The sequence below is a fragment of the Oreochromis aureus genome, linkage group 9, assembly GCF_013358895.1.
Source record: "Oreochromis aureus strain Israel breed Guangdong linkage group 9, ZZ_aureus, whole genome shotgun sequence".
Taxonomy (NCBI): domain Eukaryota; kingdom Metazoa; phylum Chordata; class Actinopteri; order Cichliformes; family Cichlidae; genus Oreochromis; species Oreochromis aureus.
This window is the reverse complement of record NC_052950.1, coordinates 11,489,594-11,502,303: the sequence shown is the minus strand read 5'-3', so window position 1 is coordinate 11,502,303 and position 12,710 is coordinate 11,489,594. Positions and strand designations below refer to the sequence as shown.

The window sequence follows — 12,710 nt, the reverse complement described above, 5'->3', positions numbered from 1 at the left end:
GGACCTTCTGAAAGTTATCATGAAGAGGAATGCCAGCCATTAAATGTGGAAGGAGATACCAGTGATATGGCTGCAGACACCGAGGTGGAGTTGAGAACTCCCACGAGACCTAAAACTCGAAAGTCAAAGCGAGAGGTGAAACCAGTAATCCGTTTGACCTATGACAAACCTGGAACGCAGTCTGAGGAACCTGTGACTATTGTACACCAAGGCATGGTTATACAGTTGAACCTCAGTAGCACCAGAGATAAAAACCACCATGTAAAACGCTCTGAACACCCAAGGTATTACTCTGAGCCTAAATCTAAAATCCTGCATTAGATGAGGACATCTAAATGTTTTAGACGGGGAGGGTGTAGCCTGGTCTCAAATATATATTTTAGACCCTACAGGTTAAAAGGATATAAATATTGTCATGTAAAGACTTTATTGTAAATATTTCATATATGTGTTTAAAAGACAAAAAAAGAGTTCAAATGCATTAAAAATGTGTTTAAAATCACAATAAATAGAATTCAATCATAATTTAAGTGTTCATGGAGTTATAAGTTACAAGAAAACCAAAGGTTTGTTATCTAATGTGAAACAAGGAGAACTTTGTATTTGCTGCAAGTTCTTTTACAAGTTCATTTTAGGTTGTCAATCTTGTATTTTCTTTTTCCCATTGGTTGATGTAAACCTATTGTCCAATCAGACGTGAGGAAGGCGGGATCTAAGCGAGGCGGAAGGAAAAAACAATAACTAAGCTAGTGAGAGTTGGCAGCTGCACATTACCGGAGGTTGTGTACCAGAGCTAACGGGAGAATAGTCAAAACAATAGCCGTGGATGCAGAGTCTACGTTCCTGTTATGGACTGTTTTACCCTGTGATGAGTGAGTACTGAATGTAGAGTTAGTATTGAGCTTAAACGGAATGTGAAAGCACTTAAAATGTATGATGTTAATCGCGAGTTAGCATGTTAGCATTTTAGAGCCAGTAATAGCTATGTATGCCGAGTATGTAAGCTACAGATTATTCTATGGAACTAAATAGTAATTTCTAATGCACAGTGGACCGAGAGGAATTCTCTGGACCGTTTTGCTGTGGATAGGATTTCCGTGTTTTTGTCCCAGTGTACTCAGCAGCCCGGGTACGCCGCTAATTCCAACCACGTTGCCGAGTGGAGGACGCATGGTCACCAACCGAGCCTGCCCCTCAGCTTGCCCTCGCACTTAGCCAAAGGATTTGTGAGTAGACCTGAGCACGTGCGTTTGGTTTTCTGCTTGTTTATCAAGTGAAGGGGCCATTTGTGTGTTTTCTGGTCCAACGAGCCCGAGTAACGATCAGGCCTGCAACGGTGTCAGTGAATGAGCTCACAAAGGTTACAAATTTGAACTGAACTTAAAGGGGAGTATTTTGGGATAAATGTGCTTTTTAAAACATTGACTGTGAGTTGTGAAAAGAAAACATCCAATTGAATTGTAAGGAAACATTTTAGACTTTGAATATTGTATTTTTTTATTTAAATCATACTTTAATTTGACTAAATTTCACATCTTGAATTTAAAGTTTTGTGTTGTGTCATAATTATTACTTACATAGTTTATAAGTGATAAGGGTTACTAAAAAGGTAAAAAAGAGGTTTAACATGTTACATAATTTTAGTGAAGATTAAACAGAACTCATATTATTTTCACTAAGTGGAGGCACCGCCAATATTAAGACTTCTAAGTACAAAGGTTCAAACTGGTTAGTTATTGTTTCTCTTGTTTACCAGTAAAATTGAGTAACGTACCCAGGGCCCCGCTCATAGTACTATCACCACCTTAACCGAGGGTTAATCCTGAGCTACTTGAGTTGGGTGCTACATATGTAATAACTTTGCTCTTCTCCACAGCTGGCTGACGGACACACAAAAGCGCAAGCAAGAGTGGCCACAGACCCACTATGCCGGCCTTTGTACACTCTCTCCATCTAATGATAGAGAGGAAGGATGCATTCACTACTTCTAGCCTCCACTATTCAAATTCATTATTTTCAGGGTGTCCTAAAAGCTTCCTGAAAAGAATTACGCTTGTTCCAAAACGCTGCATCCAGAGTACAGTCAGGGACTAGAAGGAGGCGTATATTTCCCCATATGGACTTCTCTCTTCATTGGCTCCCTATTAAATCCCAAATAAAAATCCAAATACTTGCCCTCACACACAAGGTCTTGAATGATCACGACCAATTTTGTCTACAAGATCTCACAGTGCCATATCATCCCAACAGAATGCTTTGCTCTCAGACTGCTGGCTTCCGACGGGATTTAAAAGTAGAATGGAAGGCAGAGCCATCACTTTTCAGGTCCCTCTCTGTGGAATCAGCTCCCACTTTGGATTCGGGACACAGACACTTGCTCTCATTTTTAATTAAGCTTAAAACCTTTTGCCAGTGTCCAAATAACTTGAAAGAGGAGCCAAGGAAGTCATCGTCCCAGATTCACACCTTTTCACACCTTGTCTGGTGTGACCTGAAGAAGTCGCGTGACCATTGCGACTCTCAAGGTGCTAACAATCACGCAAGGCGTTAAATGCGTGAGAGGCCACACTTGAATAGCAAAGAAGCTTTGCTGATGAGATTAAATGTGCAGTTGCATGAAACCACTAGTCTTTTTAGGGATCTACCTTTTGAGCAGTTTAGAAGCTGACAAGCGTGTAATCAAAATGCCCACCTTGTTAATTGTCCTGAAAGGCTGTATAAACAGGACAATGAATCAGTAATGCTGCCAGCTTTCATAGCGATGGTGGTATAGTGGCGAGCATAGCTGCCTTCCAAGCAGTTGACCTGGGTTCGATTCCCGCCATCGCAGTTGCCACTAGTAGTGCTGTTCAAGCAGGTCTGCGTTCACTTTTACACTAAAACTGTTCTCCGCTCTTTCTGCAAAGGCTTACAATGTCAAGCCAGGTGCATTCTTCATCGGCCTCGCTGCTGCCGTTTGCTGTGGAAAAGCACTGCTCACACAGGCTTTGAGGTCTCATCGCCTCTTACATGAAACTGGGATTTGACACGCTACTTCTTCATAAAGACACCCAGTCCCACTTTAAACGTTTTGCTGAATGTTTGGAATGAAGATAACATTCTACTAACCATGTACTGATCAGCTCTTTGCAGGTGGCAAAATCATCAGCTGTGTGTGTAACTGTTCATGCAAGCAAGCAAGCAAGCTAATGTCAGCCAGCTAGCTGCAACCGCAGCTGTGCTGCACCGATCTGACGGAACTGCAAAACCACAAGCTTTCGCACCAAAGCCATGCAGCTACCGCGATTTACAATCCAGCGTGGCCGTTGTTGAGCAGATCAGACTTGAAAGACGTATGACGTAGGACTTGGAAGACGCATGTCTTTCAAGTATGTAGTTAATGGGCAAATGTGGTTGTTGTGGCGGCGGTCAAGGCGATGGACTAGAAATCCATTGGGGCCTCCCGCACAGGTTCGAATCCTGTCGACAACGGTCAGCTTTTTTTGCGGCAGTCCACACGTCGACTTGAGAAGAAGCCGCGGTATGGAGATCACCTGAGAGGGTGCCAGGAGAAATAGCCCGACCTTTGCTCCAGAAAATAGAGCACGCAGTAGCAATGGACCCAGCTATGTCCTGGCAAAATTAGGCACACCTTCAGTAAACATGGCGTCCTTCAGTCAGTCTTTTAGCCACCCCAGACGTGCTCCTGTGCAGTCCTCCAGGATCCTGTCTGAGTACCGCCGCAAGCCGATGACTGATGCGTCTGACAAATGCTGATTGCATTGCAAGAGGACTGGGATCGGAATTGGACGGACAGCGGATTTCACTGGGAATGGGACAACAGCAGAAATAGCTTCAAACATCAAACATTACTGCATGAAAAGCACAAAGAGTGGACACATTTCACTGTTTGAAACACTGCTTTTCACTTCAGCTCTTTGTATGTAATAACTTTGCTCTTCTCCACAGCTGGCTGGCGGACACACAAAGCGCAAGCAAGAGTGGCCACAGACCCACTATGCCGGCCTTTGTACACTCTCTCCATCTAATGATAGAGAGGAAGGATGCATTCACTACTTCTAGCCTCCACTATTCAAATTCATTATTTTCAGGGTGTCCTAAAAGCTTCCTGAAAAGAATTACGCTTGTTCCAAAACGCTGCATCCAGAGTACAGTCAGGGACTAGAAGGAGAGCGTATACTTCCCCCATATGGACTTCTCTCTTCATTGGCTCCCTATTAAATCCCAAATAAAAATCCAAATACTTGCCCTCACACACAAGGTCTTGAATGATCACGACCAATTTTGTCTACAAGATCTCACAGTGCCATATCATCCCAACAGAGTGCTTTGCTCTCAGACTGCTGGCTTCCGACGGGATTTAAAAGTAGAATGGAAGGCAGAGCCATCACTTTTCAGGTCCCTCTCTGTGGAATCAGCTCCCACTTTGGATTCGGGACACAGACACTTGCTCTCATTTTTAATTAAGCTTAAAACCTTTTGCCAATGTCCAAATAACTTGAAAGAGGAGCCAAGGAAGTCATCGTCCCAGATTCACACCTTTTCACACCTTGTCTGGTGTGACCTGAAGAAGTCGCGTGACCATTGCGACTCTCAAGGTGCTAACAATCACGCAAGGCGTTAAATGCGTGAGAGGCCACACTTGAATAGCAAAGAAGCTTTGCTGATGAGATTAAATGTGCAGTTGCATGAAACCACTAGTCTTTTAGGGATCTACCTTTTGAGCAGTTTAGAAGCTGACAAGCGTGTAATCAAAATGCCCACCTTGTTAATTGTCCTGAAAGGCTGTATAAACAGGACAATGAATCAGTAATGTTGTCAGCTTTCATAGCGATGGTGGTATAGTGGCGAGCATAGCTGCCTTCCAAGCAGTTGACCTGGGTTCGATTCCCGCCATCGCAGTTGCCACTAGTAGTGCTGTTCAAGCAGGGCTGCGTTCACTTTTACACTAAAACTGTTCTCCGCTCTTTCTGCAAAGGCTTACAATGTCAAGCCAGGTGCATTCTTCATCGGCCTCGCTGCTGCCGTTTGCTGTGGAAAAGCACTGCTCACACAGGCTTTGAGGTCTCATCGCCTCTTACATGAAACTGGGATTTGACACGCTACTTCTTCATAAAGACACCCAGTCCCACTTTAAACGTTTTGCTGAATGTTTGGAATGAAGATAACATTCTACTAACCATGTACTGATCAGCTCTTTGCAGGTGGCAAAATCATCAGCTGTGTGTGTAACTGTTCATGCAAGCAAGCAAGCAAGCTAATGTCAGCCAGCTAGCTGCAACCGCAGCTGTGCTGCACCGATCTGACGGAACTGCAAAACCACAAGCTTTCGCACCAAAGCCATGCAGCTACCGCGATTTACAATCCAGCGTGGCCGTTGTTGAGCAGATCCGACTTGAAAGACGATGACGTAGGACTTGGAAGACGCATGTCTTTCAAGTATGTAGTTAATGGGCAAATGTGGTTGTTGTGGCCGAGCGGTCAAGGCGATGGACTAGAAATCCATTGGGGTCTCCCCGCACAGGTTCGAATCCTGTCGACAACGGTCAGCTTTTTTTGCGGCAGTCCACACGTCGACTTGAGAAGAAGCCGCGGTATGGAGATCACCTGAGAGGGTGCCAGGAGAAATAGCCCGACCTTTGCTCCAGAAAATAGAGCACGCAGTAGCAATGGACCCAGCTATGTCCTGGCAAAATTAGGCACACCTTCAGTAAACATGGCGTCCTTCAGTCAGTCTTTTAGCCACCCCAGACGCGTGCTCCTGTGCAGTGCCCAGGATCCTGTCTGAGTACCGCCGCCGCAAGCCGATGACTGATGCGTCTGACAAATGCTGATTGCATTGCAAGAGGACTGGGATCGAATTGGACGGACAGCGGATTTCACTGGGAATGGGACAACAGCAGAAATAGCTTCAAACATCAAACATTACTGCATGAAAAGCACAAAGAGTGGACACATTTCACTGTTTGAAACACTGCTTTTCACTTCAGCTCTTTGTATGTAATAACTTTGCTCTTCTCCACAGCTGGCTGACGGACACACAAAAGCGCAAGCAAGAGTGGCCACAGACCCACTATGCCGGCCTTTGTACACTCTCTCCATCTAATGATAGAGAGGAAGGATGCATTCACTACTTCTAGCCTCCACTATTCAAATTCATTATTTTCAGGGTGTCCTAAAAGCTTCCTGAAAAGAATTACGCTTGTTCCAAAACGCTGCATCCAGAGTACAGTCAGGGACTAGAAGGAGAGCGTATACTTCCCCCATATGGACTTCTCTCTTCATTGGCTCCCTATTAAATCCCAAATAAAAATCCAAATACTTGCCCTCACACACAAGGTCTTGAATGATCACGACCAATTTTGTCTACAAGATCTCACAGTGCCATATCATCCCAACAGAGTGCTTTGCTCTCAGACTGCTGGCTTCCGACGGGATTTAAAAGTAGAATGGAAGGCAGAGCCATCACTTTTCAGGTCCCTCTCTGTGGAATCAGCTCCCACTTTGGATTCGGGACACAGACACTTGCTCTCATTTTTAATTAAGCTTAAAACCTTTTGCCAATGTCCAAATAACTTGAAAGAGGAGCCAAGGAAGTCATCGTCCCAGATTCACACCTTTTCACACCTTGTCTGGTGTGACCTGAAGAAGTCGCGTGACCATTGCGACTCTCAAGGTGCTAACAATCACGCAAGGCGTTAAATGCGTGAGAGGCCACACTTGAATAGCAAAGAAGCTTTGCTGATGAGATTAAATGTGCAGTTGCATGAAACCACTAGTCTTTTTAGGGATCTACCTTTTGAGCAGTTTAGAAGCTGACAAGCGTGTAATCAAAATGCCCACCTTGTTAATTGTCCTGAAAGGCTGTATAAACAGGACAATGAATCAGTAATGCTGCCAGCTTTCATAGCGATGGTGGTATAGTGGCGAGCATAGCTGCCTTCCAAGCAGTTGACCCGGGTTCGATTCCCGGCCATCGCAGTTGCCACTAGTAGTGCTGTTCAAGCAGGTCTGCGTTCACTTTTACACTAAAACTGTTCTCCGCTCTTTCTGCAAAGGCTTACAATGTCAAGCCAGGTGCATTCTTCATCGGCCTCGCTGCTGCCGTTTGCTGTGGAAAAGCACTGCTCACACAGGCTTTGAGGTCTCATCGCCTCTTACATGAAACTGGGATTTGACACGCTACTTCTTCATAAAGACACCCAGTCCCACTTTAAACGTTTTGCTGAATGTTTGGAATGAAGATAACATTCTACTAACCATGTACTGATCAGCTCTTTGCAGGTGGCAAAATCATCAGCTGTGTGTGTAACTGTTCATGCAAGCAAGCAAGCAAGCTAATGTCAGCCAGCTAGCTGCAACCGCAGCTGTGCTGCACCGATCTGACGGAACTGCAAAACCACAAGCTTTCGCACCAAAGCCATGCAGCTACCGCATTTACAATCCAGCGTGGCGTTGTTGAGCAGATCCGACTTGAAAGACGTATGACGAGGACTTGGAAGACGCATGTCTTTCAAGTATGTAGTTAATGGGCAAATGTGGTTGTTGTGGCCAAGCGGTCAAGGCGATGGACTAGAAATCCATTGGGGCCTCCCGCACAGGTTCGAATCCTGTCGACAACGGTCAGCTTTTTGCAGCAGTCCACACGTCGACTTGAGAAGAAGCCGCGGTATGGAGATCACCTGAGAGGGTGCCAGGAGAAATAGCCCGACCTTTGCTCCAGAAAATAGAGCACGCAGTAGCAATGGACCCAGCTATGTCCTGGCAAAATTAGGCACACCTTCAGTAAACATGGCGTCCTTCAGTCAGTCTTTTAGCCACCCCAGACGTGCTCCTGTGCAGTCCTCCAGGATCCTGTCTGAGTACCGCCGCTGCCGCCGCAAGCCGATGACTGATGCGTCTGACAAATGCTGATTGCATTGCAAGAGGACTGGGATCGGGATTGGACGGACAGCGGATTTCACTGGGAATGGGACAACAGCAGAAATAGCTTCAAACATCAAACATTACTGCATGAAAAGCACAAAGAGTGGACACATTTCATTGTTTGAAACACTGCTTTTCACTTCAGCTCTTTGTATGTAATAACTTTGCTCTTCTCCACAGCTGGCTGACGGACACACAAAAGCGCAAGCAAGAGTGGCCACAGACCCACTATGCCGGCCTTTTGTACACTCTCTCCATCTAATGATAGAGAGGAAGGATGCATTCACTACTTCTAGCCTCCACTATTCAAATTCATTATTTTCAGGGTGTCCTAAAAAGCTTCCTGAAAAGAATTACGCTTGTTCCAAAACGCTGCATCCAGGGTACAGTCAGGGACTAGAAGGAGAGCGTATATTTCCCCATATGGACTTCTCTCTTCATTGGCTCCCTATTAAATCCCAAATAAAAATCCAAATACTTGCCCTCACACACAAGGTCTTGAATGATCACGACCAATTTTGTCTACAAGATCTCACAGTGCCATATCATCCCAACAGAGTGCTTTGCTCTCAGACTGCTGGCTTCCGACGGGATTTAAAAGTAGAATGGAAGGCAGAGCCATCACTTTTCAGGTCCTCTCTGTGGAATCAGCTCCCACTTTGGATTCGGGACACAGACACTTGCTCTCATTTTTTAATTAAGCTTAAAACCTTTTGCCAGTGTCCAAATAACTTGAAAGAGGAGCCAAGGAAGTCATCGTCCCAGATTCACACCTTTTCACACCTTGTCTGGTGTGACCTGACGAAGTCGGCGTGACCATTGCGACTCTCAAGGTGCTAACAATCACGCAAGGCGTTAAATGCGTGAGAGGCCACACTTGAATAGCAAAGAAGCTTTGCTGATGAGATTAAATGTGCAGTTGCATGAAACCACTAGTCTTTTTAGGGATCTACCTTTTGAGCAGTTTAGAAGCTGACAAGCGTGTAATCAAAATGCCCACCTTGTTAATTGTCCTGAAAGGCTGTATAAACAGGACAATGAATCAGTAATGTTGCCAGCTTTCATAGCGATGGTGGTATAGTGGCGAGCATAGTTGCCTTTCAAGCAGTTGACCCGGTTCGATTCCGGCCATCGCAGTTGCCACTAGTAGTGCTGTTCAAGCAGGTCTGCGTTCACTTTTACACTAAAACTGTTCTCCGCTCTTTCTGCAAAGGCTTACAATGTCAAGCCAGGTGCATTCTTCATCGGCCTCGCTGCTACCGTTTGCTGTGGAAAAGCACTGCTCACACAGGCTTTGAGGTCTCATCGCCTCTTACATGAAACTGGGATTTGACACGCTACTTCTTCATAAAGACACCCAGTCCCACTTTAAACGTTTTGCTGAATGTTTGGAATGAAGATAACATTCTACTAACCATGTACTGATCAGCTCTTTGCAGGTGGCAAAATCATCAGCTGTGTGTGTAACTGTTCATGCAAGCAAGCAAGCAAGCTAATGTCAGCCAGCTAGCTGCAACCGCAGCTGTGCTGCACCGATCTGACGGAACTGCAAAACCACAAGCTTTCGCACCAAAGCCATGCAGCTACCGCATTTACAATCCAGCGTGGCCGTTGTTGAGTAGATCAGACTTGAACGACGTATGACGTAGGACTTGGAAGACGCATGTCTTTCAAGTATGTAGTTAATGGGCAAATGTGGTTGTTGTGGCCGAGCGGTCAAGGCGATGGACTAGAAATCCATTGGGGTCTCCCCGCACAGGTTCGAATCCTGTCGACAACGGTCAGCTTTTTTGCGGCAGTCCACACGTCGACTTGAGAAGAAGCCGCGGTATGGAGATCACCTGAGAGGGTGCCAGGAGAAATAGCCCGACCTTTGCTCCAGAAAATAGAGCACGCAGTAGCAATGGACCCAGCTATGTCCTGGCAAAATTATGCACACCTTCAGTAAACATGGCGTCCTTCAGTCAGTCTTTTAGCCACCCCAGACGTGCTCCTGTGCAGTCCTCCAGGATCCTGTCTGAGTACCGCCGCTGCCGCCGCAAGCCGATGACTGATGCGTCTGACAAATGCTGATTGCATTGCAAGAGGACTGGGATCGGGATTGGACGGACAGCGGATTTCACTGGGAATGGGACAACAGCAGAAATAGCTTCAAACATCAAACATTACTGCATGAAAAGCACAAAGAGTGGACACATTTCATTGTTTGAAACACTGCTTTTCACTTCAGCTCTTTGTATGTAATAACTTTGCTCTTCTCCACAGCTGGCTGACGGACACACAAAAGCGCAAGCAAGAGTGGCCACAGACCCACTATGCCGACCTTTGTACACTCTCTCCATCTAATGATAGAGAGGAAGGATGCATTCACTACTTCTAGCCTCCACTATTCAAATTCATTATTTTCAGGGTGTCCTAAAAGCTTCCTGAAAAGAATTACGCTTGTTCCAAAACGCTGCATCCAGAGTACAGTCAGGGACTAGAAGGAGAGCGTATATTTCCCCATATGGACTTCTCTCTTCATTGGCTCCCTATTAAATCCCAAATAAAATCCAAATACTTGCCCTCACACACAAGGTCTTGAATGATCACGACCAATTTTGTCTACAAGATCTCACAGTGCCATATCATCCCAACAGAATGCTTTGCTCTCAGACTGCTGGCTTCCGACGGGATTTAAAAGTAGAATGGAAGGCAGAGCCATCACTTTTCAGGTCCCTCTCTGTGGAATCAGCTCCCACTTTGGATTCGGGACACAGACACTTGCTCTCATTTTTTAATTAAGCTTAAAACCTTTTTGCCAGTGTCCAAATAACTTGAAAGAGGAGCCAAGGAAGTCATCGTCCCAGATTCACACCTTTTCACACCTTGGGCGTTTATCAATATGCGTACTTGTGCGTACTTGCGTTCTCGTGTACTCGTGATACGTCATCAGTCGGAGACCAAGTACTGTTCCAATTCGAAGTACGCATCACGCCGAGAACGCGAAAAAGTCCCGGATGTGTTCTCGATCCGCCCATTTTATCGAGCATGCATCGGTGTAGACTTGGGACAGCTATATATCCCAGAATGCATTTCGTCCAAAACTCAACAGCGGACTCCCGGCACATCGCCCCCGCTCACGGTCTTCTCACTACTCAGGTTAAAGAAACCCCAGCAGCTGTCTATAGTATTGAGTGTCCACTAGAATAGAAATAAAAGCGTTCTAACATCTCACCTGCTTGTTTTTATTAAGGTATGTACACGTATGTACATGTACACTATTTTTATTAATAGAGGTTTCACTACTGAGGTTAAAATGATATATAAGTCACGTAGATCACTTCTAAATGTTAATGTTTGGTTTATTTCAGTGTGTTATTTGTTCCTGAGTAAACCGGTTTGGCTGTGATTAAAGTTAAGCTTCATAACATGTTACTCACAGTTACATTAAGAGGGGACGGCAGTAAAAACTCCGGACCTGTGACATCATCACGCACGCTGGTGTTCCGACTGTACAAATCACGAGTCCGTGCTCGCGATTTGAGAATTGAGAAGCGCCAGCGAGTCCGTGCTCGCGTTCTCGGGCGTGCGCATCTCCGTGCGTTCTCGGCGGGTACGTACTCACCGAGCGCGCGAGTACGTACTCGCGTACTTGGGCATTGATAAACGGCCCTTGTCTGGTGTGACCTGAAGAAGTCACGTGACCATTGCGACTCTCAAGGTGCTAACAATCACGCAAGGCGTTAAATGCGTGAGAGGCCACACTTGAATAGCAAAGAAGCTTTGCTGATGAGATTAAATGTGCAGTTGCATGAAACCACTAGTCTTTTTAGGGATCTACCTTTTGAGCAGTTTAGAAGCTGACAAGCGTGTAATCAAAATGCCCACCTTGTTAATTGTCCTGAAAGGCTGTATAAACAGGACAATGAATCAGTAATGCTGCCAGCTTTCATAGCGATGGTGGTATAGTGGCGAGCATAGCTGCCTTCCAAGCAGTTGACCCGGGTTCGATTCCCGGCCATCGCAGTTGCCACTAGTAGTGCTGTTCAAGCAGGTCTGCGTTCACTTTTACACTAAAACTGTTCTCCGCTCTTTCTGCAAAGGCTTACAATGTCAAGCCAGGTGCATTCTTCATCGGCCTCGCTGCTGCCGTTTGCTGTGGAAAAGCACTGCTCACACAGGCTTTGAGGTCTCATCGCCTCTTACATGAAACTGGGATTTGACACGCTACTTCTTCATAAAGACACCCAGTCCCACTTTAAACGTTTTGCTGAATGTTTGGAATGAAGATAACATTCTACTAACCATGTACTGATCAGCTCTTTGCAGGTGGCAAAATCATCAGCTGTGTGTGTAACTGTTCATGCAAGCAAGCAAGCAAGCTAATGTCAGCCAGCTAGCTGCAACCGCAGCTGTGCTGCACCGATCTGACGGAACTGCAAAACCACAAGCTTTCGCACCAAAGCCATGCAGCTACCGCATTTACAATCCAGCGTGGCCGTTGTTGAGCAGATCCGACTTGAAAGACGATGACGTGAGGACTTGGAAGACGCATGTCTTTCAAGTATGTAGTTAATGGGCAAATGTGGTTGTTGTGGCCGAGCGGTCAAGGCGATGGACTAGAAATCCATTGGGGTCTCCCCCGCACAGGTTCGAATCCTGTCGACAACGATCAGCTATTTTTGCGGCAGTCCACACGTCGACTTGAGAAGAAGCCGCGGTATGGAGATCACCTGAGAGGGTGCCAGGAGAAATAGCCCAACCTTTGCTCCAGAAAATAGAGCACGCAGTAGCAATGGACC

At 45.8% G+C, this 12,710-nt stretch overlaps 1 long non-coding RNA gene and 7 other non-coding genes across 8 annotated transcripts; all 8 read left to right on the top strand.

Annotated features, from left to right (window-relative positions):
- The first annotated feature begins 755 nt into the window (after positions 1–755).
- On the top strand, positions 756–2,073 carry LOC120441731. The gene is made up of 3 exons (XR_005614231.1): positions 756–872; positions 1,050–1,226; positions 1,877–2,073. It is a non-coding gene; the product is annotated as an uncharacterized LOC120441731 (long non-coding RNA).
- A 1,319-nt stretch (positions 2,074–3,392) lies between these two features.
- On the top strand, positions 3,393–3,471 carry trnas-aga. Its single transcript has one exon. It is a non-coding gene; the product is annotated as a tRNA-Ser (tRNA).
- Positions 3,472–5,463: 1,992 nt separating this feature from the next.
- On the top strand, positions 5,464–5,545 carry trnas-aga. Its single transcript has one exon. It is a non-coding gene; the product is annotated as a tRNA-Ser (tRNA).
- Positions 5,546–6,909: 1,364 nt separating this feature from the next.
- On the top strand, positions 6,910–6,981 carry trnag-ucc. The gene has a single exon. It is a non-coding gene; the product is annotated as a tRNA-Gly (tRNA).
- Positions 6,982–7,541: 560 nt separating this feature from the next.
- Positions 7,542–7,622, top strand: trnas-aga. The gene has a single exon. It is a non-coding gene; the product is annotated as a tRNA-Ser (tRNA).
- Positions 7,623–9,624: 2,002 nt separating this feature from the next.
- On the top strand, positions 9,625–9,706 carry trnas-aga. Its single transcript has one exon. It is a non-coding gene; the product is annotated as a tRNA-Ser (tRNA).
- Positions 9,707–11,862: 2,156 nt separating this feature from the next.
- trnag-ucc lies at positions 11,863–11,934 on the top strand. Its single transcript has one exon. It is a non-coding gene; the product is annotated as a tRNA-Gly (tRNA).
- Positions 11,935–12,496: 562 nt separating this feature from the next.
- On the top strand, positions 12,497–12,579 carry trnas-aga. Its single transcript has one exon. It is a non-coding gene; the product is annotated as a tRNA-Ser (tRNA).
- Positions 12,580–12,710: the final 131 nt, after the last annotated feature.